At 38.7% G+C, this 26925-nt stretch overlaps 1 pseudogene; it reads right to left on the bottom strand.

Moving 5' to 3' along the window:
- Positions 1-17340: 17340 nt before the first annotated feature.
- Positions 17341-18482, bottom strand: LOC106735316 (40S ribosomal protein S3a pseudogene; annotated as a pseudogene).
- Positions 18483-26925: the final 8443 nt, after the last annotated feature.

The raw sequence follows: 26925 nt of genomic DNA on the forward strand, positions 1-26925 counted from the left end.
GCACTAAGCAATTATCCCAGTAACATTTAAAAAAATAATTATTCTTTTCTCTACTGCTTTGACAAGAAGACTGTTTCATATACTAAATTTCCATATTGGTTGGCAACTTCTGCAAAATCTTACTATTATTTTGTAATGCCAAAATAGAGCTAAGAGATTTTAATGGGAGCACTAAAACATTTTAGTGATTATTAAAATCTAGGGACATTAATCTAGCTAAATCTAGAATTGATTATATTAATAAATTCTGCTTTTTACATTTTTGTAATATGACAAAAAAAATTCAGAAAGATTAAAGTGATAATTTGTTGAGCAAATGATATTCAAATTCTCTGCGAAATGATGTTTATCACTTCCACAGCTCTAAAATAGCATGGTATGACTGAATATGACTTGTTTAAAATCTAGTTCTTCAAACAGCATGGCTAAATTTGAACACTATAGATATTTAACTCTTCAGCCTGAAATAAATTTTTCAACAACCTTGGTCAAATAAACTGTGTTTGTGATTTCCTTTTTAAATTTAGCTTGCTACTTAAATATTTCATTTTTTAGGGACAGCTTATTATTGAATCTACTTTGCTAATCTTCACTAGATAACTTTAAGCTATAAGATTTGTGTAAGACGTTGGGATTGGAAAGAATATTTTCAGATCTCTTGCTTGTTGGTTTCCGGCCTCCATAGGGTTATAATCTGCTTTCTTTAAGACTGCAGCCCTAGCTTCTCCTCAGCCTCTTCGACAGTAGTGTTATGACTAAAATGAAGAGTTCTGTATTTCCATCTTAAAACTCAAAGTGAGATAACATTTTCATATATCAACTTGAATTTCTAAAAATTACTCATTTATTCATTTATTATTGAGTCTGAAGAAGTAGACTTTCTAAACTTGATGCTGGCAGTAAAAAGATCTAGAATGTTCCTAGAGGAAAATTTGCTTTTTTCAGGAGTTTCCTCTATTCACTAATGCTGCTTGTCTAATCTGTACTCATCTCTACGGCTTCTGCTCAAGTATGATCCCCCAGAAAGTCACCTCCCCAAGGTGGTTCTCTAACCACCAGTTACTTCACATTCAAAACATCCTCATTTATCCCTATCAGAGGAATGACTTTGCTTTCTTAAAATGCTCTCCTCTGTATCTTTGGCACCAATTTAACTACATTCCTTGAAAACAGGGATGATGTTTTATTGAAATGTATGTATGCCTTTGAACCTCACTCACTGTGATTAGTAGACATGAGGCAGACAATAACTTTTCTCACTCGCTCTTTCCTTTTTTTTCTTTCTCTCTCTCTCTCTCTCTTTTTTTTTTTGCATTGGATCAAGTGTCAAAGAAGCATGCCATAAATATGTACTTATTTTATTATTTTGGTATTTTCCTTGGCACCTGCTACATCACAAATAATTACTTAATTTATGTTATTGGCTCCCATGTTTCTCTGAGAGCAGAGACTTACAGAGCATTTATACTTGTGCCATCATGAAAATGCCAGTTGGTGTTCAAGATATATTTGATATATAATAAATTTGAGTGATCCTCTAATCACAATATGCTGTTGCTACTATCTATTATCCAGGTAAAGCAATTAATGTGCTATGATTATTTCAGAGTAGTCACAGACAAACAAATTACACAGTGAGTAATTAGACAGTGAAGGCATAATAAATCTTTGTGTGATTGAAAGTCTAATTGCAGGGCAAAGGGCAAAGCAAAGAAGACTCAAGATAATAACATAAGTTGAAAAAACAAGTAAACTACTTTAAATACATTCCTATCCTAAAATAAGAAGAAGTAAAGAAGGATAATAATAGTAAATACAAATACAAATAAATCATGGAAGCTTATGAAAGTACTCAAGTTGGCTGAAGTGGCTGCCTTCTTCAAATACACTGAATTTGTAAAACACTTGGTCAGCGTCAGAACTTGAGAAGTGATGATCTGGATTTATTCCACTTTAGTCTATGGTGCTTCTTCAAAAATATTTTTGAAACACACGTTGACTTAATTTTGTTTCTTGGAACATTTTCAGTGCTCTTTGAGCCCTTTTCTGAGTTAAATGCAACCAGCAAAATTGATTGTTTTATTTTGGAGACAGGATTTATTAAGTTGGCAGGAAAGTCATGACATTAGCATTTTTGCATAGGAAAACAGAAAAGTACGTCCTGATTTTCCTGACAACCTAATGGAAGAAATAATTGTTCATTAGTTTCAGAAGGCCTGGGTTTAATTCCTTGCTACTGCATCCCCATATAACAATGTTTCAAACCTGTTAATGGATTTTGTTTAAAGCCATTGTACTAATCAATTAAATGAAAATATCTATCGTATCAAATGTAGAAATCTGTCACAAGAAACTTGAAAAATGATCAAGAGAGAGCACGTGGTCAGCCATAGAATCTTAGACCCAGGCATGATGATATCGTTATCAATCACAAGTGAAATTTTCATTTAAAAAGATCAGTCTACTTCTGTTTATGGAAGTCCAGTGAAGACACTTTCTTTGCCCCAGTGAATGATCATGGCATCTTTGTCAAAAATCAACTGGCAGTATGTATGTGGATGTATTAATGGATTCTCTCTTCTGTTCCGCTGGTCTATGTGTCTGTTCTTTTGCCAGTACCATGCTGTTTTTGTTACTATAGTTTTAGAGTATATTTTGAAATCTGGTAGTATGATGCTTCCATTTTGCTCAGGAGTGCTTTCGCCATTAGAGGTCTTTTGTGATTCTATACAAATTTTACGATTGTGTTTTCTATTTTTGTGAAGAATGTCATTGGTATTATTATAGGTATCACATTGAATCAATAGTCAGCTTTTGGTAGTTTAAAAAATTGTGGCAATACTGACTCTTTCAATTCATGAACATGGAATGTCTTTACTTTTTGGTTGTTGTCATTGAGATTTATGCCATAGGTAGCACATGCTTTCTGAAGACAGACAGAGGAAGAGGGAAAGTAAGAAATCACACTCAAGAGGGTATGGCCATGCCACAATCTCTTCTCCTCCATTTTCCTCTTGGGATTTTGGACAGACATGTACATTCATTATTTGTATTTTTCAAGTCACTGAGTCTAGGGTTCAAATTACAAAGTCAGCTGTATATGATCCACCACCTTAACCACTATGCCATCTGTCATCTTTCCATTTTTGTGTGTGTGTGTCTTCTTCAATTTCTTTCATCAGTGGTTTAAAGTTTTGATTATAGAGATCTTTTGATTCCTTGGTTAAATTCATGCCTAGGTATTTTATTTTCATTGTAGCTATTGAAAATGGTATTGGTTTTTTAATGTCTTTTTCAGCTATTTTGTTATGAGCGTATAAAAATGCTAAGTAATTTTTGTATGCTGATTTTTTATCTTGCAACTTTACTGTATTTGTCTATTACTTTTTTTTTTGAGAGGTTTTTGCTATAGGGCACTTGTGCTCACCAGAGAGACAGAGAGAGATAGAGAGACAGGAAGTGAGAAATCACCCCCCCCCCCCACCCCAGGGGGATGGCCACACTGCAATCCCTTCTCCTCTATTCTCCTCTCAGAATCTTGGGCATGCACACAGACATGCCCAGAATGAGTTTAAGCCATAGGGTCTGGGACTCAAACCGTGGTCAACTAAATGGGAGTCCAGCGACATAGCCATTATGCCAAATACTGGTCCCTACTTCAAAAAGACTCAAACATAAAACTTGAAACTAATAAGCTACTAGAAGACAACTCAGAGGAAACAATTCAGGACACTGATATGGGCTAAAAGCTCATAAACACAACCTCAAAAGTACAGGCGACAAAAGCAAAAATAGACAAATGGAATTTTAAAAAGAATGTAAAAGCCTCTGCACAATAAGGGAACATGAACAAAGTGAAGAGATAATTTACAGGATGGAAGAAAATATTTACATACCATCCATTTGACAAAAAAAAATTAATAATCAGAACTCAAACAGCTCAGTGGCAAATAAATAAATACCCAATTAAAAATGGGTAAATGACCTGAATAAACAGTTCCCAAAAGAAGATAAGCAAGTGCCAAAAAATTGAAAAAAATGCTCAATGTTACTAATCATTAAGGAAATGCAAATCAAAACCACAATTATATATTATCTCATCCCAGCTAGAATAGCTATTATCAAGAAGATTAAAAAATAATGAATGCTAGTGAGGATTCAGAGAAAGAAGCACTCTTTTACAGTGTTGGTGAGAATGTAAATTAGTGTAGCCATTATAAAAAACAGATTGGAGTTTCCCTGATAAACTAAAAATAAAACTTCCATATGATCCAGAAATCCCACTATGAGGCATATATCCAAAAAAGTAAATAAATATATCATAAAGACACACGTATCCCAATATTTATTGAAATGTTATTCACAATACCCTATAAAATCAACCTAAGTGTCCATCAGCGGATGGATGAGTAAAGACAATGTGATATGTATACAAAAAGAAACACTATCCACCTATTATAACAAATAAAACACCACCATTTGACAATGACAAGCCTGGAGGGTCTGTTGTTTAGTTAAATAAGCCAGGCACAGAAAGATAAATACCATATGATCTCCCTCATGTGTGGAAATGGAAAAACTTGGCCTCAGAGAGTGACTGCTGGAGGTTAGGAATGATGCAGAGTGGAGGAAGGGGATAGAAGGACGTTGATTAATGAAAGTAAAATTGCAGAGAGAGGGGCCAGCACGTGGCATAGTGGTTACAACACTGGACTCCCACATGGCTGACCACAGTTCAAATCCCAGACCCGGTGACCCGAAAATCAAACCTAACACCTGTGAATACACCATGAGGAGAGTGGAGGAGCAGAGACTGCAGTATGGACATCCCCCTGGGGGAGATTTCTCACTTTCCCTCTCACGGTATCTCAGAGATCTCTCTCTGTTATAGTGCATGTGCCCTATAACAAAAACCTTTAAAAAATGCAGATAGGAGGAACAAGTTATAGTTATCAAACACAGTGGGAAAATATAAATTGCCATTTCCCCATATCTCAAAGTAACTAGTAGGAAGGCTTTTGAATGTTCCAAACACAAGTAATGACAAATGGTTGAAGCAATGAGTGTGCTTATTATCCTGATTTAATCACCACTCTATTGTATTCTTATACTGAAAAAAAACCACATCGTATCCCCACAAGTAGGTACATCTATTATATGCCGATAAAATACTTTTTAAAAGGCCATCAGTAACAACATAAGTTATTTTGCTTTTTGCTTTACTTTTTCTTTGGTTTTAAAAGTGAAACATTGATAAAAATAATGGAGCAATAATGTATTTTTGCCTTCTTTTCATTTCCAATCCCTAGAAGAAACTACCATCAGCAATCTGCTATGACTATTTCTTGACATTTTCCAACGATGATATCATTTGTGGGCACACTCCGCATAAATGTGTGTGTGTTTAGGAGAATGAAATCACATGATACTGGTTTTGCAGTATATGATGCTACATACCACACCTGAAATAAGCTCTGGAATCCGAGGCCTGCATATCATAGAGTTGATTTCCTTTGCCATCTGGTCTGTCTGTGCCCTTTATGTTCTATTTTTGGAATCGTCACTCTAAGAAAGTAATACAGAGGAAGTGGATTGGTGTCTCAGTATCAGGGAGCAAGGGGTTCAGCATAGGTTCAAAATAGAAAACTTGACAGCTTTTCACAATGCATTTCTTGGAGATTTACTTCACAGTCATATACAGTTTTAGAGCCGAAGACTGAAAAACAAAATAGCTGGTCAACCACAGCATTCATATTGGATCAAATTAAAAATAAAAAACAAGGAAGGCTGATGACAGTATTTCTATACAAAGTTTATGAAAAGTTTGATAAAAGTTACATTTTCTAGATATGTGACATCTCGATGATATTTCTAAAAATGAACTAGTAAAATCGTGTATGTGCAGCCCTTCATACCCTTCTCCCCTTTCTTGTTCTTCCTCTTTCCTCTTTTTCCTCTTCTGCTGCTTCTTTAACAAATGGTGCAACATGCTTCCCTGTGGAAGTAATTTATTTCCAGGTCTTTTCCTATCGAACAGTTAAGTCACAAGAACAGCTGGTCACAGCCACAGAGAGACATTAGGGAGAGAGTAGCAACTCTGCAAATAAATGGAGTTTCTAAGCAGAACTAGCTGTAATGGTGATTTTCATTTTGTTGTAGGTGAAGAACATTTGTATTTGGCAGACACGTTCATTTTTTAATTTTTCTATTATATCAAAATTGTAAAGTACACATTTGAGGGCAACTAGGTCTTCTTTCACAAAGCATATGAACAGTTTTTTAAAAATTCAGAATGTGGGGAATGACAATAGCATCTAAAACAAAATTTCCCCTTGTCCCAAAGCGCATAAGCAGCTCAAATGCAGCTAAAAATTCCATTTATGTTCCGTGAGTAATGCTGCTTCATTGTCTACCAGGAAATGAGAATTACGGCTCTCCACCTTAGGATGGTTAAACTATAAAATGTTTCCTGAAATAACATGATATTTTCCTTTGCTCAGATTCTGTATATGACAGGATTAAGCATGAATATATTGGGACCAGCAGATGGTGCAGTTGGTTAAGGCGCTGGACTCCCACATGGTTGACTGCAGTTAGAGTCCGAGACCCAGCAGCTTGAAAATCATGCCGGGATTGCATGTGTGCCTGCTCGAAATCCTGGGAGGAGAATGAAATAGAAGGGATTGCGGCATGGCCATCCCTCCCGGGGATGACTTCTCACTTTCTCTCTTGCTGTCTCTCTGGCAATATTATTACTTATTGTCACACAGTATTGAGGTACCCTGATATCTGAAGTCCTAGAACACTTGCAGGTCTATTAGCTGTAATAAAATAGAATTGCAGAATATAGCAAAATTGTAACTTTAGGACTAAAACGGTAGGTACCATCAATTTAGCCTATGACAGGGGTCACCTATCAAATAGCTGAGTTTTTGAGTACTAATATGCCAATTTTTCCCCAGATTTTTCCCCATAGGGCATATGCACTTGTCAGAGAGAGACAGAGACAGACAAAGACAAGGAAAATGAGAAATCACTTCCCACAGAAAAGGTCATGTCACAATCCCTTCTCCTCTATTCTCTTCTCAGGATTTTGGGCACACACACACACCTGGTGTGATTTTAAGCAGCTGGGTCTGGGACACGAACTGCGGAGTTGGCTGCGTGGGATCGAGCACCTTAACCACCACACCACCTGATGGCCTCCACCAATTTTAAGATGGTTAATTCCTTCAGAGAACAAGTAAAAATAAGTGTACTTGCACTCCCATGTGAATAAATTGACTGCTGGATAAAATAGTTCTTAAGTATGTCCTTGTAACTATAAAGCAATGGCTTCAGATGAATACCTGATAAAACTTAGTAACCACAGGGACCAGCAGTTAGTGTAATGGCTATGTCACTGGACTCCCCTGTAGTCGACCGCAGTTCGTGTCCTGGACCCGGCGGCTTAAAACTCACGCCGGGCACGTGTGCGCACGTGCCCAAGATCCTGAGAGGAGAATGGAGGAGAAGGGATTGTGGCGTGGCCATCCTCCCTGGGGGGTGATTTCTCTTTGTCTGTCTCTCTGTCTCTCTCTATCTGTCTGGCGAGCGCATGTGCCCTATAGCAAAAAACCTCTTAAAAAAAAAAAACTTAGTAACTGCAGAATTAGTAATGATAGTGTATCAGTTATTTCAGCTGAAATCAAATTTGAAAATTTCTCTGATGGCATTTGGATGTTTGTAGAGACAGAATAACACTTTAGTAGAAATGTAACACTCTCTCCTCTAAACCAGACTAAGACACTCTTCCAACAACATACTATAAGGACTGAAGTGTGAACTTGGCTAATTTTTATAGAGAGAGGATACAAATGTCTCAATCATAGGGAGGACAAAGTAATAATCTGAAGAAAATTATACTTTGTTTTCTTTTTCTGGAATGTTACTGTGTTCTGTAACAGTGGGCAACCATATATTGTATATGTGCATAAACACATACACACAGGAACGTCAAGAAGTTAATAAGAAAATTGAAGTTAAAGTACAAGTTTATTTTGGTGCTAAAACATTTTGAAATCCATGTTTTCATTTTCCTTGAGCTTTTTGAATACCCTCTCATATACACCACCCTCCCCAGGTACAAACATTGCTCCATTCTAGTGTAGTATGTCCTTTAGAAATGACAAGGGGGGAGGGGGGAGACCAGCAGGTGGCGTGGTGGTTAAGGTGCTGGACACTCCCACATGGCCAACCAGGGTTGGAGTCCTGGACCTGGCGGCTTGCTTTCTCACTTGCTTTCTCTCTCCCTCTGTCTCTCTCTGGTTAAATTAAAATACATGAATAAATAAAATTAAATAATTTAAAAAATTAAAAATAAAGAAATGACAAGAGGGATTTGTATTGTCCACTGTCTCAGCATGATGCTAAGTGGAGTTCAGAAGAGGATGACGAGGCACAGGTGAGCATTTTGAAAATCCTAGTATTCCTCACCTGGAAAGAGAGGCACTGAGGACTGAGAGGGAGTAGGGTGTCTTGATATATTAGAAGAGCTGTCATTTGGAAGACGGAATCATTTTAACCCATGTGGACATGAAAAGTCTAAACAAGGGATGATGAGAAACTATAGAGATGCAGATTTATATCCACACAGGGGAGACTGTTCTAAGAAATCATTATCACTGTCCAAATATGGAAAGCTCTCCCTTGAGAGAAGGCCGAGTCTTTCTCTGCATATCACAGGTTGCAGCCCTAAAGAGCCAAGAGCTATTCAACGAGTCTTTGGTTTTAGTCCTCTGGACACTGAGGAGTTATAATAAGCTAGGGAGATAGTTTTCCATGGACAGAGGAGTACCTTATTAAGTCTATGTCTGATTTTTGTCTTTCTGAAATGTGTTGTAGCATCATAATGTTTAAACATGTCAGGAGATACAGGAATGCAAATGAGCTTAGGAAGAAAAAAGAAAGGAAAGACAAGACGTGAAGTCCCGCAGTGCCTAACAGATGGCATCAAACTGAAATTGATGTTGATAATCAATGTCAAAATATCTTAGGGTACTATTGACAGAAGGTATGGGGATGAAAATTAATCTAAGAAGCTTAATGAAAACTGCAGAACTGAGATAATTGACAGAAGAAACACAGAAAATGAACCTGTAGGATATTTTAAAATATAACTCCAGCAACGTATGATTTATTTCTAGACTCCCTCAAATGTATTTCCGAGTAAGTACAGAGCAGGAAAATCAATAGCAAACAGAGTCTGCTTATCCACGTTTGATGTGCTCTGGTCAGAAGGACCACTGAAAGCTACTGATGAAAGGACTAGGTGTTAGCATTATTGCGTCTCTACTAATTTGGGGGATTTTGCATTGAAAACCCAATGAATTGCTCTCTAAAGATTTCTTTGTGTCATATACAAATGATCTTGCGATCAAACAACTGTGTTTTTAGATATCACCAAGGAAACCATCGTGCGTTTCTTGATATGCCTATATTCAGCATTTGGACAAAGTAGTACCCTTAGATTCCTGGCCCTGGAATATCTGTGATAGGAGTCATAACCCTTCTATAATTAGATTCAAACTTTTTTTTTAGAGAAATATTCATGCTAAAATTAAAAATAGAAGCCTTCTTTTGGCCTCAGACTGTCTGGAAGAGACCTGAGGATTTGTTATGGCAGATACTGAATATCTGTCTTCTCATTGAAGATTGCCCATAGCAGACAACTCTAAACAGTTTTTTATTTTTTGGAGAGGTTTTTGCTATAGGGCATGGCACGTGCACTCACCAGAAAAATAGAGAGACAGAAAGTGAGAAATCAACCCCCCAGGGGGGATGGCCACACTGTAATCCCTTCTCCTCCATTCTCCTCTCAGGATCTCAGGCACACACACACATGTGCCCGGCATGAGTTTAAGCCACCGAGTCCAGGACCCAAACCACAGTCGACTACATGGGAGTTCAGTGACATAGCCATTATGGTAACTGCTGGTCCCAACTCTAAACATTTTAAAGGAGAGATAATTAGCAGTTACACAGATGCCAAAGTGTTCTATCTTACCCTATGCTTTCATTATCTGTAACTTTAAATTTTGATAGAACTTCAAATTTACAGAAAAATTACAAGAATGATACAAATAAATATACCCTTCACCCAGATTCACTGATTTTGCTCCATTTGCTCATTCTTCCTCTTTCTCCTTCCCTCCCTCCATCTCACTGTATCAATTTCCTATTCATGTAGAACATGTTACCAAAAATGTAGTGGCTTAAGGTTAGGATTTTCTTATCTAACTATTCCAGGAGACCGGCAGAGCTCAGCTGGAATTTCTGATTCACTCTCAAAAGTTGCTGTGATTTGAATGTGTCACCTCTGAAACTCAGGTGTTGCCGGTTTTTTTAGAGAGAGAGATTTTTGCTATAGGGAGCATGTGCTTGCCAGGGAGAGAGAGAAGAGAGACAGACAGAATATGAGAAATCATCTCCCAATGCGGATGGCCATGCCACAATCCCTTCCCCCCATTCTCCTCTTGGAATCTTTGGCAGACATGCCTACTACCCACTGTGAGTGTTAAGACACTGGGTCTGAGTCTGAGACTTGAACTGCAGTCTACTACGTGGGAGTCCGGCAATGGTAACCATTATGCCATCCGCTGGTCCCAATTTTAGAATGTTAAGAGGTGGAGTCTTTAAGAGATGACTAGGTTGCTATTGGGATTCGATGTCCTGATAAAGGTGTTTGATGGAGGTAGTTGGTTCTCTGCCTCTCTGAGGATGTAGCAAGAAGACCCTCAGGAGATGGCAGAGCCTTGATCTTGGACTTCTCAGTCTCCAGAAATATGAGAAATAAATGTTTGTCATAAATTACCAGCCTTTGATTTTCTGTTCTAGCAGCACCAATGGACTAAGGTATGCTCATTCGAGTTGCTGGGAAGATTCAGGCCCTTGCAGGAGAGGAAGGAGGACTTCTTGCTCTCTAGCTGGGAGGCTTCTCTCAGTTCCTTAAAACCACCCACCTTCCTTCTCATACAGCCCCCTCTATCTCCCAGCCAGCAACAATGTGGTGAGTCCTTCTCACACTTTAAATCTGACCATTTTTCTCCAGCAGATGGGAAAGCTGCTAGCTTATAAGGACCCCTGCAATAGCCCCAGGTAACCGCTCTGTCTCCGTCAGCAGAGCCATATGGTGCAACACAGCCGCTCTGCTGTGCTACGCAAAAGCAACACTGAGAGCGATAGTCATCTTTTCTGTGGCTTCCAAGGATTAAAGTCTGGAATCATGAGTGCCATTCGTAGAGTTTTGCCAGCTGTAGGAAGAGATTTTTTTTTTTTTTAATAAATGTGGGGTGTAAGAACTTTATTCTTGAAAACACAGCTCTGTGCTTTCAGGTAGAGAGGTAAATGAAGGGGAGGTGTGTGTTTGGAAGAGGGGGGACTGACGAGTCCAATTTACTGGGGATTTATACTAATGCCTTGAGATAGGTATCAGTCCTATTTTTAAACCAAGGACACCAAAGCATAGCAATTGCTGAAAGAGTTCTCTGCTGCGCAGCGACATACAGGCAGCAAATACAGGTGTCAGATCAGATCTGTTTGACTCCACGGTCCAGACTCCTGCTTTGATACCAGTCTCCATGTGACACCTGAGTGATCGTACTCTTTTTTAAAAGAATTATTCATTTATTTCTATTTTTCTAATGTCCTATAAGGCCTGTGTGCTCACCAGTGACAGAGAGAGGGAAAGTGAGAAAGCAAGCTGCCAGGTCCAGGACTCAAACCGTGATAGGCCTTGTGGGAGTCCAGAGCCTTAACCACCAGGTCATGATCTTACTCTTTCCATAATTACATACCTAGGCTTTTACTGACCCTCTACTTAGGATATCTTTCAACACTTGTCTGTCTTGTGTCAAATTTCTTTAAAGATTCACTTCTGTCCATGTAATATGTTTACCTAAGAGAAAATTTACCCACCAAGTGGGTGCCTTGGGTCAGGGCCTTTAAATTCAAGAGATGACCTGACCTACTCTCAGGATGGTCATTCTATCCTAAAACAGGCCAGTGATAGAAAACGGGCTGAGAACACTATACATGTCATCATCAACAAGTAATAAGCTGTATCTGTTTCTCACTAATGTCCTGCCTATTTCATGATGGGTAAAGTCTTTTTACAAGCAAAATGAGAAATAGTGATTGACTGTTTTAAAAAATAATTAGAATAATAACAATAATGATTGGGAAAAAACATAGAAAAGTTATTGAATGATGAAGCAGGGAGATTAATGTCTCTGTATTGACTGCCATGCATGGCATTCCCTTCTGAAAAAGCAATGTAATACACTGTAAAGTTATATGTAATCCAATGTAATATAAAGAAGATTATGATGATAATAAAAAATAAAAATTAAAAAGAAAAAAAAAGAAAAAGAAAGGTTCTCTTCTTACTAACATTTGCTTAGAGAGTATTCCGTGGGCGTAGTGGGCTAAAAGAGAAAGCAAGCTGCCAGGTCCAGGACTCAAACCGTGATAGGCCTTGTGGGAGTCCAGAGCCTTAACCACCAGGTCATGATCTTACTCTTTCCATAATTACATACCTAGGCTTTTACTGACCCTCTACTTAGGATATCTTTCAACACTTGTCTGTCTTGTGTCAAATTTCTTTAAAGATTCACTTCTGTCCATGTAATATGTTTACCTAAGAGAAAATTTACCCACCAAGTGGGTGCCTTGGGTCAGGGCCTTTAAATTCAAGAGATGACCTGACCTACTCTCAGGATGGTCATTCTATCCTAAAACAGGCCAGTGATAGAAAACGGGCTGAGAACACTATACATGTCATCATCAACAAGTAATAAGCTGTATCTGTTTCTCACTAATGTCCTGCCTATTTCATGATGGGTAAAGTCTTTTTACAAGCAAAATGAGAAATAGTGATTGACTGTTTTAAAAAATAATTAGAATAATAACAATAATGATTGGGAAAAAACATAGAAAAGTTATTGAATGATGAAGCAGGGAGATTAATGTCTCTGTATTGACTGCCATGCATGGCATTCCCTTCTGAAAAAGCAATGTAATACACTGTAAAGTTATATGTAATCCAATGTAATATAAAGAAGATTATGATGATAATAAAAAATAAAAATTAAAAAGAAAAAAAAAGAAAAAGAAAGGTTCTCTTCTTACTAACATTTGCTTAGAGAGTATTCCGTGGGCGTAGTGGGCTAAAAATGTTACTACTTCTTTAAACGGAAGAAACATCAATATGAAACCTACTGTTATGGCTTCCTATTTTTAGGGCCAAGCTTACCAAGACCAACCAGAAGCTTCTACATTTTTCTCTTTCTGAAAGATTCAGTATAGACTCTGTGCATTCTCTTTAGGGAAAGCAGACACACAATAGAGTCAAAATACCATCCATAGGGCAAAAGGAAAAAAAAAATCTGCCAAGAATAGCTACTACCTGGTTTCTGAGACAGAGACATTTTCCAAGAGGAAATATACGATTGTTAACCAGAAGGCACTGAAGGGTTGGTTTTTGGTAGTACATTCTCCAGATCCCAGCAGTAAGAAGACCAGTGGGGTAGCACAGTGCTGCATGGTGAAGCAATGGCCTGTCTCAGTCCCCCATGCCCCTAAGGAATTTAACTACTGGGGGAGAGGGCTGGGGAAACCTTGGGAGTCTAAACATGTGGTCCATTTAGTTGAATGATCTTGTACTTGGCTTTATAGGAGACTTTGTGTCCATGGGAGGTGGTATATGCTTTTGTAGAGGGGATATTGTAAGACTCCAGTGAGTAGATGAAACATTTACTTGATTTCAAGAAAAGATATTGTTACTATAGAAAAATAAAAAAGTTTGGGACCAGCAGTTAGCATTATGGCTATGTCATTGGACTCCCATGTAGTCTACCGTGGTTCACGTCCCAGACCTGGTAGCTTAAAACTCACGCCCAGGATCCCCAGAGGAGAATGGAGGAGAAAGGAAGTTATATCTATTTAAAGAATAAGGATAGTTAACACATATAACACATATTTCATGTATATGTATAATCACATACTACTACACATAATATATATACATTGTCTGCATTTACATACTTATGGGTGCATATATAGAATTACAAGTGTGTATGTGTACTTACATACGAATAATACATATGGTATGTTGCCAAAAAACTTTTATGTAGGAGTAACTTTCAAGTACTTAGACTAAAATCTGTTTAGAAAGCCATCTGTCTAAGTTAAGGAATCACGCCCTTAGAGAACTCTAAATTTTATGATCATGTTTTTTCATTAAAATCAACACTGCTCCCCAGTTTTTAAAATAAAATAGGTTGCTCTAGTGAGAGCCATTTCTATTTACTTTTCTTTAATAAGTATTTCTTGGGCCAACCTATGGCCTGGTGGTTAGATAGCTGGATTACATGGATGGTTACATGGTTCAAGTCCCAGGACTGGTGGCTTAAAAATACTTCAGGTAAATGTGCATGCTTGCCCAAAATCCCAAAAGGAGGGAGAAATGAAGAGATTGAAATGTGACCATTCCCATGGGGAGTGCTTTCTTTCTCTCTGTTTCTCTCCAATGAGCACATGTGTTCTATGGCAAAGTTTTTTCAAGGGTCTTTTTTTTAAAGTTTATTTATTTATTCTTAAAATTTACTATAGGGCACATGTGCTCACCAGAGAGACACAATGAGAGAGAGAGAGAGAGAGAGAGAGAGAGAGAACAAGAAGTCACCAGGTCTGGGACTTGAACTGAGGTTAGTCATGTGGGAGTCCAGCACTTTAACCACCATGCCACCTGCTGGTCCCTGAAGTATTTAAGGTATAATATTTTAATCTCTGTGGTCAAGATGGTTTATTGATATTAAGGTGCCTGAATGATTTGTTTAGATAAATCTACTAAATGGAATTATCTTTAGTTTGAGTCTGATTATGTACATTTGAACATTCTGTAACCTGCTGTTGTATTTTGTTTTCATTTATTATTATTTTTGTTTCATGAGCAAAAGAGACACAGAGACAGAGAGAAAGCACTCACAACAGGATCTAGACACCACAGTCCAGCTCTGGATCAAGGCACACATGTGCCCAGTGTACATTGAGAGGTCTCCAAACAGAAACCCAGAATACTCCCAGATGGGTGGGCCTCGAAAAGCACCACGTTGCACTATTGCATCACTGTCTGGCTGCTGTTTTGGGCTTTATAAAATCATTTAATAATAAAAAAAGTCTCTCTCAAAGTTGAAGGCCTACAGAGTTATCCATTAAAGAAATGTCTGGGTGCAGCAAGGTGGTTACAGGGAATCTGCAGTGCTGTGGGTAAGCATAGGCTGTAAAGTCAGACCAACGAATTCAAACTCTATTCTACAGACTGTAAAAATCTGGGCAAATTGCATGCCTCACTTTCCTCAAATATAAAATGTAGGCAGTAATAAACCTACTTTGCTGAACTTTCAGCAGAATTTAGTGAAATAGCCCTTGTAAAGTAAGTAGTAAAAGCTTCAGTATTTTTTTAAAATATATTTATTTATCTATTCATTTGTTGTGATTTCTAAGTCGCCAGATCTGGGACTTGAACCACTGTTGGCTATGTGGGAATCCAGCACCTTAACCACGACGCCACCTGCTGGCCCCTAGTATTTTGTTTTTGATTACTAATGAAAAAAAAAAAAAAAACAGATAAGAGCAATCTCTAATTGCTGTAAAGAATAGGGCCCAGCAGTTAGCATAATGGCTATGTCACTGGACTCCCACGTAGTCGACCACGGTTTGAGTACTGGACCCGGTGGCTTAAACTCACGCCGGGTGCATGTGCGTCCATGCCCAAGATCCTTAGAGGAGAATGGAGGAGAAGGGATTGTGGCGTGGCCATCCCCCCTGGGGGGGTGATTTCTCGCTTTCTATTTCTCTGTCTCTGTCTGTCTGTCTGGCGAGTGCATGCGCCCTATAGCAAAACAAACAAACAAACAAACAAAAACCTCTTCAAAAAAAAAAAAAAGAATCTAGGGGATCAATTGACTTACATAGTTGAAATGTTGGGAAGTAATGGAATTCAGGCACAATTTGATCAGGACTTGTCATTAATTTTTCTGGGATCCAGTTGGTTTTTGATCCCTTCTGTTACCAAGAGGTGTTAGGCTTTGTTTCTGTGCTGATTTTTTTCCTAATCAGGGGATGAGCTAAGAAGGACTTGAGGGACCAGCAGTTAGTGTAATGGCTATGTCGCTGTGTTCCCACATAATCGACCATGGTTTGAGTGCCGGATCTGGTGGCTTAAATTCATTCCGGGCACGTGTGTGTGCATGCCCAAGATTCTGAGAGGAGAATGGAGAAGGGATTGCAGCATGGCCATCCCCTCTGGGGGGTGACTTCTCGCTTTCTATCTCTCTGTCTCTCTCTGTCAGTCTGGCGAGTGCATGTGCCCTATAGCAAAAACCTCTCCAAAAAAATAAATAAATAAATAAATAAATAAATAAATAAAAGAAGGACTTGAGGCATCGCATAAGATTGCTTGTTCCCCTCTGAGAATGGAGTTGAATTTCATTTTTATAATTATTGAATACAATTTGAATGCACCATCCCAGGCTCCACCTGAACTGCCCCTGTGGCTGACTCACTTCAGTAAGATTGATGGAGTTTCCCTGAATGACTCAGCTATATGGTGATCCAGCCGCGCAGCTAGGGCTGCAGTTGTACCTACCCAAATCATAAAGCTGCAAACCGTCAAAGAGGATGGCGTGAGTTTTGGCAGGTACCCATAATGTTTTTTACCATATCTTATGAATATCAGCAATGATCATTAATATATACTGAATATAGAGAATACTCTAACAATCATGGCAACAATTATTATTATATTTGCTCTGTGAGCAAATATAATAGGAACAGGGTGGTAAGCCCTGGCTTTGGACTTGTATGCCAGAGGGCAATAGGAAACAATCTCTATTGATTTCTCTATTTGACTTCTGGATTATCTTGTGTGTTTTAGGTGTCTGTACTTGTATACCACCACAAAGTCTTTGGAGGTAGTTACGTGATTTTTAGCTGGAATACTGTTCTGTTCTAGAAGCAGTTGCCTCCATTATTCCACACATTATAATGTGTGTGTGTTTAAAGAATTGTTTATTTAATTTATGATTATGATTTTAATTTGCTACAGGGTGAGAGAGAGAGAGAGAATGAGAAAGCAAGCCACTAGGTCTGGGACCCCAACCAGGATCTGCCATGTGGAAGTCCAGCACCTTAACTACCATGACACCTGTTGACCCCTGTAATGTGTTTTGTTTGTTTTTTTAAAAACTGTCAGAAACAGGACTTTTTATTTGTCACTAGTAAAAGTCTGAACTTTGGTTCATATCCATCAGCTCGTTCAACTTTGGCGCCCGTCTCATCCCCAGTAGTTTTTCCAGAGCTACTACCTTCACCATGAAGCTCTGTGAGTTTTCCCAATTCAAACTTGGGCTTCATCAGCATTTTTATTTTTCTGACAAAGACATGGTGGAGAGAGTAGATGGACTGGCAGGCCTTTTCTATGTCTTTTCCGATGCTGTCTGGAATCAGTTTAGTGACCACTTCTTTCAAGTCATTTGTCTGCACCTCCCAGGTCATGATTTCCATCATCTTCTTCTGGATTTGGCGGACCTGCTGATGCTGGGCATAAGAGGTCTTCCGTATCTGATTGTTGCCTTTTTTAAACCCGATGCAGAAGAGATGAAGCAAGTAACCATTGGTAGTCTTGACATCGACATGAGCTTTAATCGTGGTCTGCCATTTTTTGACCATGGAACACATTTTGTCATGAATGAGATCCATGCCATGGAAGTCAGTCAGGTGGTTTTTGCCCTGAACATCCTCAGTAATTAGCTTGAATTTCCTAAATGCGACTTCGTCATTCTGCAGATCTGCAAGGCTCATTTCAAACACACGGCCCTTAAGGTTGTCAGATGCAATTTTGGTTCCTTGAGTCCCGGTAACCAGTGTCTTCCCAATATTCCTTATGTTGAACATAGCAGGTGCTTTCACACCATCCCAATCTTTTTTAGAAAATGGATCAACCACTTTCTTCTTGGCTCCCTTTTTGCTGCCCTTCATAAGGCACTTATTCTTGCCACCCGCCAAGGTGCTACTCAGACAACCAGAAGGTGTAATGTGTTTTTTAAGGTGTAAGAATCTGTACAATCATCATGATGGATATTCGCCTGTTTGTCCTTAGAACCTTTTCCCAGCTCTTCTCTGATCTGTTCAGTTTTCAGGGGTTCTTCTTTGCAAATGACCTGCAGTTAGTGCAAACAGCCAGGTTTGTCTTCCTCTTTCCGTCCTCCTCCTGTGGCTTCTTCAGCTGTAGCTATGTCTTCTCTGCAGTTCTAATGCCAGATCTGGCCTGGTTCTTGTTTCCTTGGTCTCTTGAGCCCTGCAGGGTATAGTGCAAACCCAACTGCCATGCTGGTCTCCAGCTCGCCTCTGTTCCCCAGCTGCCTGTGTAAATCCTCCGACATTGTTGTTCCTGGTGCCCCATATTCATTTCTGTCTGTTCAGTTACCTGAGGTAGACTCCATATTCTTGCCTTGACCTTAACTAATGTTGAACTTAAAAACCTTGATATTCTAACCTTGCTGATGATTTTTTCCCCCAGGAATGATTCCCATTGTCTACTAATATACTGCTAATGTGATTTATTCTTTTCCTAAAAATATAGATGAATTGGTAAAAACAAACTGAGAGACTTTCTTGGAAATCTATGATTCCTATGATGATTTCATTTCTTAGCATCGGGAAGGTGTGTGTTCAGATATAGTAAAACCAATTATAAGCATATTATTTGAAAAGCACTGTATTTCAACTCATTTTGATCAAATTCTATTATTGGGTCATATATGAAATGAAATTATAGACATCTGTTTTATGAAAACCCAGTTACCGAGGTGGAAAACCATATTCTTCTAATCAAAGCTTGGATAGTTTATTGAAACACACTTATATTGAACAAAATGCACTTTGGTAAACCACATGTAATACAGAACTTGACAGCCATCTGGAGTCATCGGAGAATCGATCCTTTCTGATAGCTGAATAGTTTTTTTAGATGAGTGAGATTTTGCCTGTTTGGCTTAGTGATAAATTGTTTGGTCACAAGGAAGAGAAATTCATTGCAAGTGGGTTAGGCCAGAATAGATTAATAAATGAAATGATTAGAAGGGTACTAGGAACTTCACAACAGAAAGCACTCCCGCGTTCTCTGCAGGGTGTGAGGTCAGACTGGCTGCTGCTAGGACTCAGGCCTGTGTTGAGGGACAGCTTAATTCTCTTGAGGGACAGCTTAATTCTCTCCATGCTCAGAGGCCTGCTCCAGGAGAGATGTTAATCTGCCCAGTGCAGGTCATGCTTCCCACCATGCGAACATATGTCCAGGGAGGGTGGTCTCATGGTCCATTTCCTTCTCAGCAGGACAGGTGGAAATAGTCCAATTTGCCAACATGTCCAGTACACTACAAATGCACCCGGTCTTTTATTTTTTCCTTTTAAGTTAGCCTTTTGAAATGGTGTAACCTTTTCTATAATCTGTTATGAACTCATACAAAGAATATTCTGTGTATAACTTAGTTACTTCTCCATGACATATAGTGTATTCAGCAGCACAGCAATGTCTGTCCGTGTAACAAATGACTAGGGTTACCATTGGTGTCTACGTATCTGCAGTAGATAATTTATGTGTCATAATTTTTGGACTTTTTCTTTGTTGCCAGATGCCACTTGCCACTGTTGATTGGTATTTTCCACTTCTAATTTGTTACTGCTGGGTTAGTCTGGTTTTAGAAACCACGTAACCTTTATTAAAAATTGCATGTGCGATAAAGTTAATTAAATTTTAGTGATAAGCACTTTTCCCTGACCAAACGCTCATGAACTTAAGGGCATGCACTTTGTAATCTTAGGTTTCTGAGCACAGGTAAAAAGGAAAATCATGTGTTTAAATGGATGTGCTTAGCAGGTGTGAGCCATTTTACAGAGTCCCCAAAATCACCAACTTTCAGCTCCAATTTCTTTCTTTCTTTCTTTTTTTAAAGTTATTTATTTATTTAACTCCATTGGTTATTATTATTAGTAGTAGTATTTTAATTTGACCAGAGAGAGACAGAAAGGGGAGAAAGCAAGCTACCAAGTTTGGAACTCAAACCATGATTGGTCATGTGGGAATCCAATGCCCTTAACCACCACACCACTTGCTGGCCCCATTAATTTCTTTAATTCCAACACCACAATCTCTTTTTGCAAACATATTATGCCCCTGGTGGCAGAATTACAGTTCCTAGAGATGGTTGAGTCCTGGCCCCAGAGTATGTTACCTTACATGACAGCAGGAACTCTGAAGATGTGAATCCGGTCACAGACCCTGAGATGGGGGGAGGGGGCTACCCAGGACTTCCAACATGGGCTCAATCTAATCACATAAGTTCTTAAAAGCAGAGAATTTTCTCCACCAAGGATCAACTGGGGAGGGGGTGTGTGTGTGTGATAGCAGAAGACAGGAGAGGTGAAGCGAGAGGATGAGTAAAATTCACCATTGCTTGTTTTGAAGATGGAGCAGGGGAGCTGTGAGCCAAAGGATTCAGGTGGCTCTGGGACTTGGGACTAGGCCTCACCTAGCAAAAGTAAGGGAGTGGGGTGCTCAGTCCTACAACCTCAAAGAAATGAATGCCAGCAACAATCTGAGGGAGCAAGGATGACAGTTCTCTGCAGCTTCCAGGAAGGAGCACAGCCCTGGTGACATCTTGATTTGAGTCCAGTAAGATTCACACCAGACTTGGGAACTGTGGAACTACAAGATAGCAAACTTTTGATATTTTAAACCATGTTTATGACAATTTACCATTCCAACAATGGAAACTAATATAATGCCAAAGTCTTCATTTTCTCCCAATAATCTAAAAGCAATTTCTTAAAATCACTGGGGTCTTCCCATTCTAACCAGCTTTCAGCAGACTGTATTTTACAGGGATGGCTGCAGCAATATTTTCTGTTCCATATGCTCTTCCAGGGCTTTGACATTTCTTTATCAAGAAGGGAAATCTATTCCTTTGAACTTGGATAGACTTTTTAATTAATTATTTATTTATTTTTTGATAGATTGTTGCTATAGGGCTCATGCACTTGCCAGAAAGACAGAAACAGAGAGACAGAAAGCGAGAAATCATCCCCATGCCACAACCCCTTCTCCTCCATGCTCCTCTTGGGATCTTGGGCACACACGCACATGCACCCAGGATGAGTTTAAGTCACCGAATTCAGGACTCAAACACCGATTCACTACATAGTCCAGTGACACAGCCATTATGCCAACTGCTGGTCCCAAATTTGGATGGACTTTTGTGACTACCACTGTGAAAGGAACTTGGCAGAAATGATGCTAAATGATTTTCAAGCCTAGTCTAATAAAGTCATGTTGTTTTCACTGGTTTCTCTGTGATACACTCTGGGCGTCTTGTGCCATGGTTTAGGAAGTCTGGCTACTCTGAGGCTGCCATGTGGACAGACCACTTGGAGTGACCGCATGTAGAGAAGGATGCCTACAGAGCCTCACACATTCCTGTCCCACTTATTTAAGTCTTCCCAGCCTAGGGACCAGATATGTGAGTAAAGATGCCTTCGCGGTGACCCAGCACCTACTTTCTATGGCCATGGAGAGAACCTGAACAATAACTTTCTAGTCAATACCAGATTCATTAGTAATAGAAATTATTATTATTATTTTTTAAGAAAGATTTTTGCTATAGGGTACATGTGCTTGCCTGAGAGACAGAAAGCAAGAAATCCCCCCCTGGGGGAATGGCCACGCCACAATCCCCTCTCTTCAATCCCAGTCTCCTCTTGGGATTTTGGGTATGCATGCACATGTGCCTGGTGTGAGTTTTAAGCCACTGGGTCTGGGACTGGAACTGGTCAACTACATGGGAGTCCAGCAATGTTACCATTATGCCATCTGCTGGTCCTTTATTATTATTGTTTTAAGTCATATTTTTGGGTAATTTGTTACTCAGTAATAAATTATTATAGAATATGTATTTGGCTATAAATGTAACTTTTTTTTGAGGTTTTTACCTTAAGGTGTGTGTACTTGCCAGAGAGAGAAAGAGAAAGACAGAGACAGTGAGAGGGAAAGTGAGAAATCATCCCTAGGAATGATGAACATGCTGCAATTCCTTCTCCTCCAAGGACCTTGGGCACACACACACACATGCACCCAGTGTGAGTTTTAAGCCACCAGGTCTGGGACCTGAACTGCGTTCAGCCATGTGGGAGTTTAGCAACATTAACTGCCATCTGCTGCCCCCTACAAATGTAATTTTAATAAATGTATGCAACACTATGTGATTTTAAGACTAGATATAAGAAAATCCACATGCTCATCAGTCATTGAGTAACTGCATTGTATTTAAGACAACAGCTCTTATACCGTTACTAACCAATGATATTCTTAGCTACTGATATTCTTTGCTTGTCATTTTTTTAAGTTTATTGACTTATTTATTCCATGAGAGAAAGAGACACAGAGGAAGGAAGAGAGAGAGAGAGAGATTTAGAGACATGTGCCCCCTGACAGCATTACATTGCATGCTTAGGAATGTCCTGGGACATGAACCCAGCACCTTTCCCAAATGGATCCAGTTACATTACTATTGTGACACCACCCACCTTTTCTCCTTATTTCTCAAAACTATAGAGAACTTTCCTTATTTTTCTGCTGTGCTCCTTGGACCCAATGATAGGGTCTCTTGAGTCCACATGCCCTGAGAACTGCACCTACTTTCAGGTTTTTCAGTGAGTCTCAGTTTCAGTATGTGCCTTGGCATCATTGACAGAAGACTGTTCATGCTTTATTTTTCTCTCAATGCCCAGGGGACCTGCAATTAGCCTTCTGAATCCCTTCCTAGCTTCTTGAACTGAATTAGACGAATCCGTTTTCAATTTATATTGATTAAGGCAAAATAATGGAACAATATTTAAAACTTAATGCTAACTAAAACGTGCCTTTCTGTTCTTTGACGTGGCTTACAATACATAGTTACAATAATATATTTCTGCAGTTTTGGAGCATTTCTTGGAGGTATGTAGTACTCAATCATTAATAACAATAGAAAATGTATACTTCTCTAGTCTTGTCTGAGCATATATTGTATGGTATGGTGAGAACATCAATAATCCCTTATTTTAATTGCAGTTTATTTTTGGAATTCTGCTATATCCTTCTCTTTCAATCCACATGCTAATAAATCATACATAAGAAGACTTCAGGGATGTAGAATATTTTAATATTGCTGTGAAACAGAATAATAAAAAATTGGAGAACTAAGAGAGATAAAAGATGCAAGGGAATGTCTAGTCTAATCCCAACATTTTCAGATGTGGTGTCATTAATCCAAAGAAAGCAAAGTAGCTGGTGGCAGAGCCAGAACTAGAAAATTAATTTATTAGAGTATGTCCAGGACATTCTCCTATGAGAAGTGTTAGGATTCTGGGTGCGCTCAGGGCTCTTCTGACTTATTGAACTGCAGAACCCAACAAGCAAAATTCTCTTCAAGATAATTTGTCTACTGGTTCTCAAGAGAAACTATAAGATATAATTGGCCATCTAAAAATAAATGAATCTTTTAAATGAATGGATTTCTGTATTCATAATGCTAGTGTGGCCACATACTAGTTTCAAGATGCTATATTTTTCCCTTTGTATTTCTATCACTTTTTATCCTTATTTTTTTAACTCTCTAATACCTTTCATTCAGTCAATAATTAAGGCACTGCTAACTCACTGTCTCATAGAAGGATGAATAGCAAGAAGTAGGAAAATAACAGCTTTTCTTGTCTTTTAACTTTGCAAATTCCAAGCTCTTTTGATAGGTGTTAGAGTTAAGGAGCCTCAAATTTGAGATTCGTCATGACTACAAGATCCCAATTCCAATATCTTCTTCTGGGAAAACTGTGTTCTTCTATGAGAAAGATATTGTTACCAGGAAAGCATCAATCTCAGACCCTGCTTGCTTCTGAAAAATTAAAACTATATAATACACAAACATGCAAATATGCAAACTTAAGTGCATATTCATCTTTGGAACTGATTTATGTTAAGGGACTTTGCCTTCCTGTGCTACATTGCTATTTTGCAGGGGTTCCTTCTTGAGAGCTACTTCCAACTCTGACCACACTTGAGTTTATCTTCTATAATTCATGTTTCGTATTAATGACTATATTAATTTATTCCTGATTGGTTATGCTTCTGTATCCTTTTTTGAAGTACTTTTAGCACCATGAACTATTTCAACACATTTAAAGTTTCTTCCAACAATTCTGTTAAAACAAATGTCACCAGGAGCGAATATGTATTTGGAGTACTGGTTGTGTTGGCTATCTTTCTTAGCATTACATTTCTTCATGTGGTTTTAGAATCTCAGATTGTAAGCATATCATGTGTAGGAAGTTTGTTTTGTTTTCACATTTTTTCCCTCTCTAATCCCTTCTTGTCTGTTGCTCAACCTCTCCTCTGTAGATTTCTCAGTTGACTTCTCTGGGTGCTTCCAGGCTGCCTTTCTCTCTCCAGGCATCTTGTGACCATCTGGAGTTACTATTTTAGAGGCTGTGAGGGTCATGACGAAGTCATCCTCAGAGCCAGAAGTGGCTTTGTATAGGTTGCATCTGTGTCCCTTCTTCCTTCGTGGCACTAGCAGCACAGATTCCAATGGGTGTCCAACTGTAGTTGTGTTGGACCTCCTTTGACAGTTGCCAAATGTATTCCTATTCTAATTCTTCCGTAACAAATACCACAAGCATAGTGGCTCAAACAACACAACTTTATTACCTTACATTTCTGGAGGTTAGACATCACCCCTGGAGACCAGCCACTCCTAGAGACCCCAGATGGATCTAAACAGAGCCATGTTGGAGTTTTGGTTCATTTCTGATTTCAACAGTTCTTTGTTTTGTATCTTGGGTTACATATGCCTCTGAGATTTTCCATTCTTATGTTTGATTTTCTTTGTTAAGAGTCTGGAGCAGTGGGGATTAAGAAATATGAATATACTTTGCTGTCTTGATACAGAAATCCTCTAAATTCCAGTAGTGGATCACCCTAGTACACACAAATGTATCCTTAGAAAAAATTAAAATACCAGAAGAATTATTAAATAGGAGGAAGGAATGCTTACTTGGTTTCCCAAGGTTACCATAACAAACTATCACAACCTGGGTGGCTTAAAACAGCAGACATTTGCACACTCATAGCTCCAGAGACCAGAAGTACAACATCATGGTATCAGCAGGGCCACATTTCTGAAGGCCCTAAAGGGAACTCTTCTTTGCCTTCCCAGCTTCTGGCACTTCTTGGCTTATGACAACATGATTTGATCTCCACTCTATCTTCACATGGCCTTCATCCCTCTGGATAGCCTTAATCCCTCTTCCTTCTCTTACAAAGTCACCGTTTATTGGATTTAGGGCTCACCCTAATTCAGTATGACCTTCCCTTACTTTGAATACATTTGCAAAGACCCTGTTTCCAAATAAGACAATATTCACAGAAACGAAGGTTAGGATTTGAACATATCTTTTGGAGGGTAATCTTTCAACTCCCTAACAGAGATATTTTTAAACATTTATTTCATGCATCTGTATTTTACTTCCCCATTTAACTTTCATATCCACAGAATAGGAACTGAGTCAGTTGTCCCTTTCTTGCCCCCTTTCCCTTCCTCTGCCCTTGTGTTTTCCAGAGACTAGCTGGTCTAGGAATACCTGCTGATTGACAGGGTGAGTGTCTATTTGTCATGACAAGTTGACCCTTCCAACACCTGCTAAAACCAGAGGGTGACGTGGTATTAGCAATATTCTCCAAAGCAGCTGTGTTTCTAGGTTTATACTGCATTGCAAAATTCTGTCTCAAAGGATGTCTCTGTGGAATGCTGCAGGAAATAAAGGAAAGGAGACAGAACTCAAAGACATTCAGAAATGACATAGACTTGGCTCTATATTTGAGGGGTGGGAAAAACCCTTCTAAGCATGTTATTAAAAGTGAAAGCCATAAAAGAACATCTCAACACATTTGACTATCTTCATACTTTATTGTGTCAAAGAAGATCATTAGAAAGTTAGAAGCAAAGGACAAGCTAGAGATAAAATAGCAGTTGAAAGAACTGACATCTGCTTGACTCTGAGTGATACAGTGATAAAGTAAACTCAGGAATTTTCCTGATGGAGAACTTTTGATATTGTTTTACTGTGAAGGATGCTCATTCTTTGTTTAATTTACCATAGTGCTTCTATCTGACTTGGTAAAAATATACCAACCAATTTTGTATGTATTTGATTGCAAATTTTGTTGTATCTTTTAAGACAGTGACTATTTTAGAATTAAGATCATATTTCAAAAAATTATATATGTATGAACATGTGTCTGTGTATAAAATAATTTTGCATAGAGTTCTCCTTATGGCAAAATAAATATTCTTAAGGAAGTGGAGAGATTAAGTCACATTTTAAAAGTTATTCATGCTTATTTGATATAAATAAGTTCTACCAGGTTTACAGATCCTCTTTTCTTTAACATAAAACTGTAAAGTAATTATATCCTTAAACTCAACTTATGTGGTGTTTTATTTTGGCTATAAGTGTGCCTTTACATGCAGTGAAACTCACAATCCCTTTGGAAAATGTCTCCCTTCTTTGTCTCCCTTCTCTACCTATCCCTCATGGTTTTTCTCCTTTGCCCAGCTTTTCTTAAGGGCACTGCTAAGCATGTAAAATAGAGATGTCAGGTGCTTGCTCTGAGGCTTCTTGCAGTCACTGTGGGAATTAGGGTGCTTTGCTCATTATCCCACCCCATACTTTTCTTTTTAGGGTTCGGCTTCAATATACAAGAAAGGAGAGGAGTCTAAGAAAGCCAAAGCATTCCTG

Source organism: Tupaia chinensis, unplaced genomic scaffold (genome assembly GCF_000334495.1).
Source record: "Tupaia chinensis unplaced genomic scaffold, TupChi_1.0 Scaffold000355_1, whole genome shotgun sequence".
In the NCBI taxonomy this organism is placed as follows: Eukaryota; Metazoa; Chordata; class Mammalia; order Scandentia; family Tupaiidae; genus Tupaia; species Tupaia belangeri.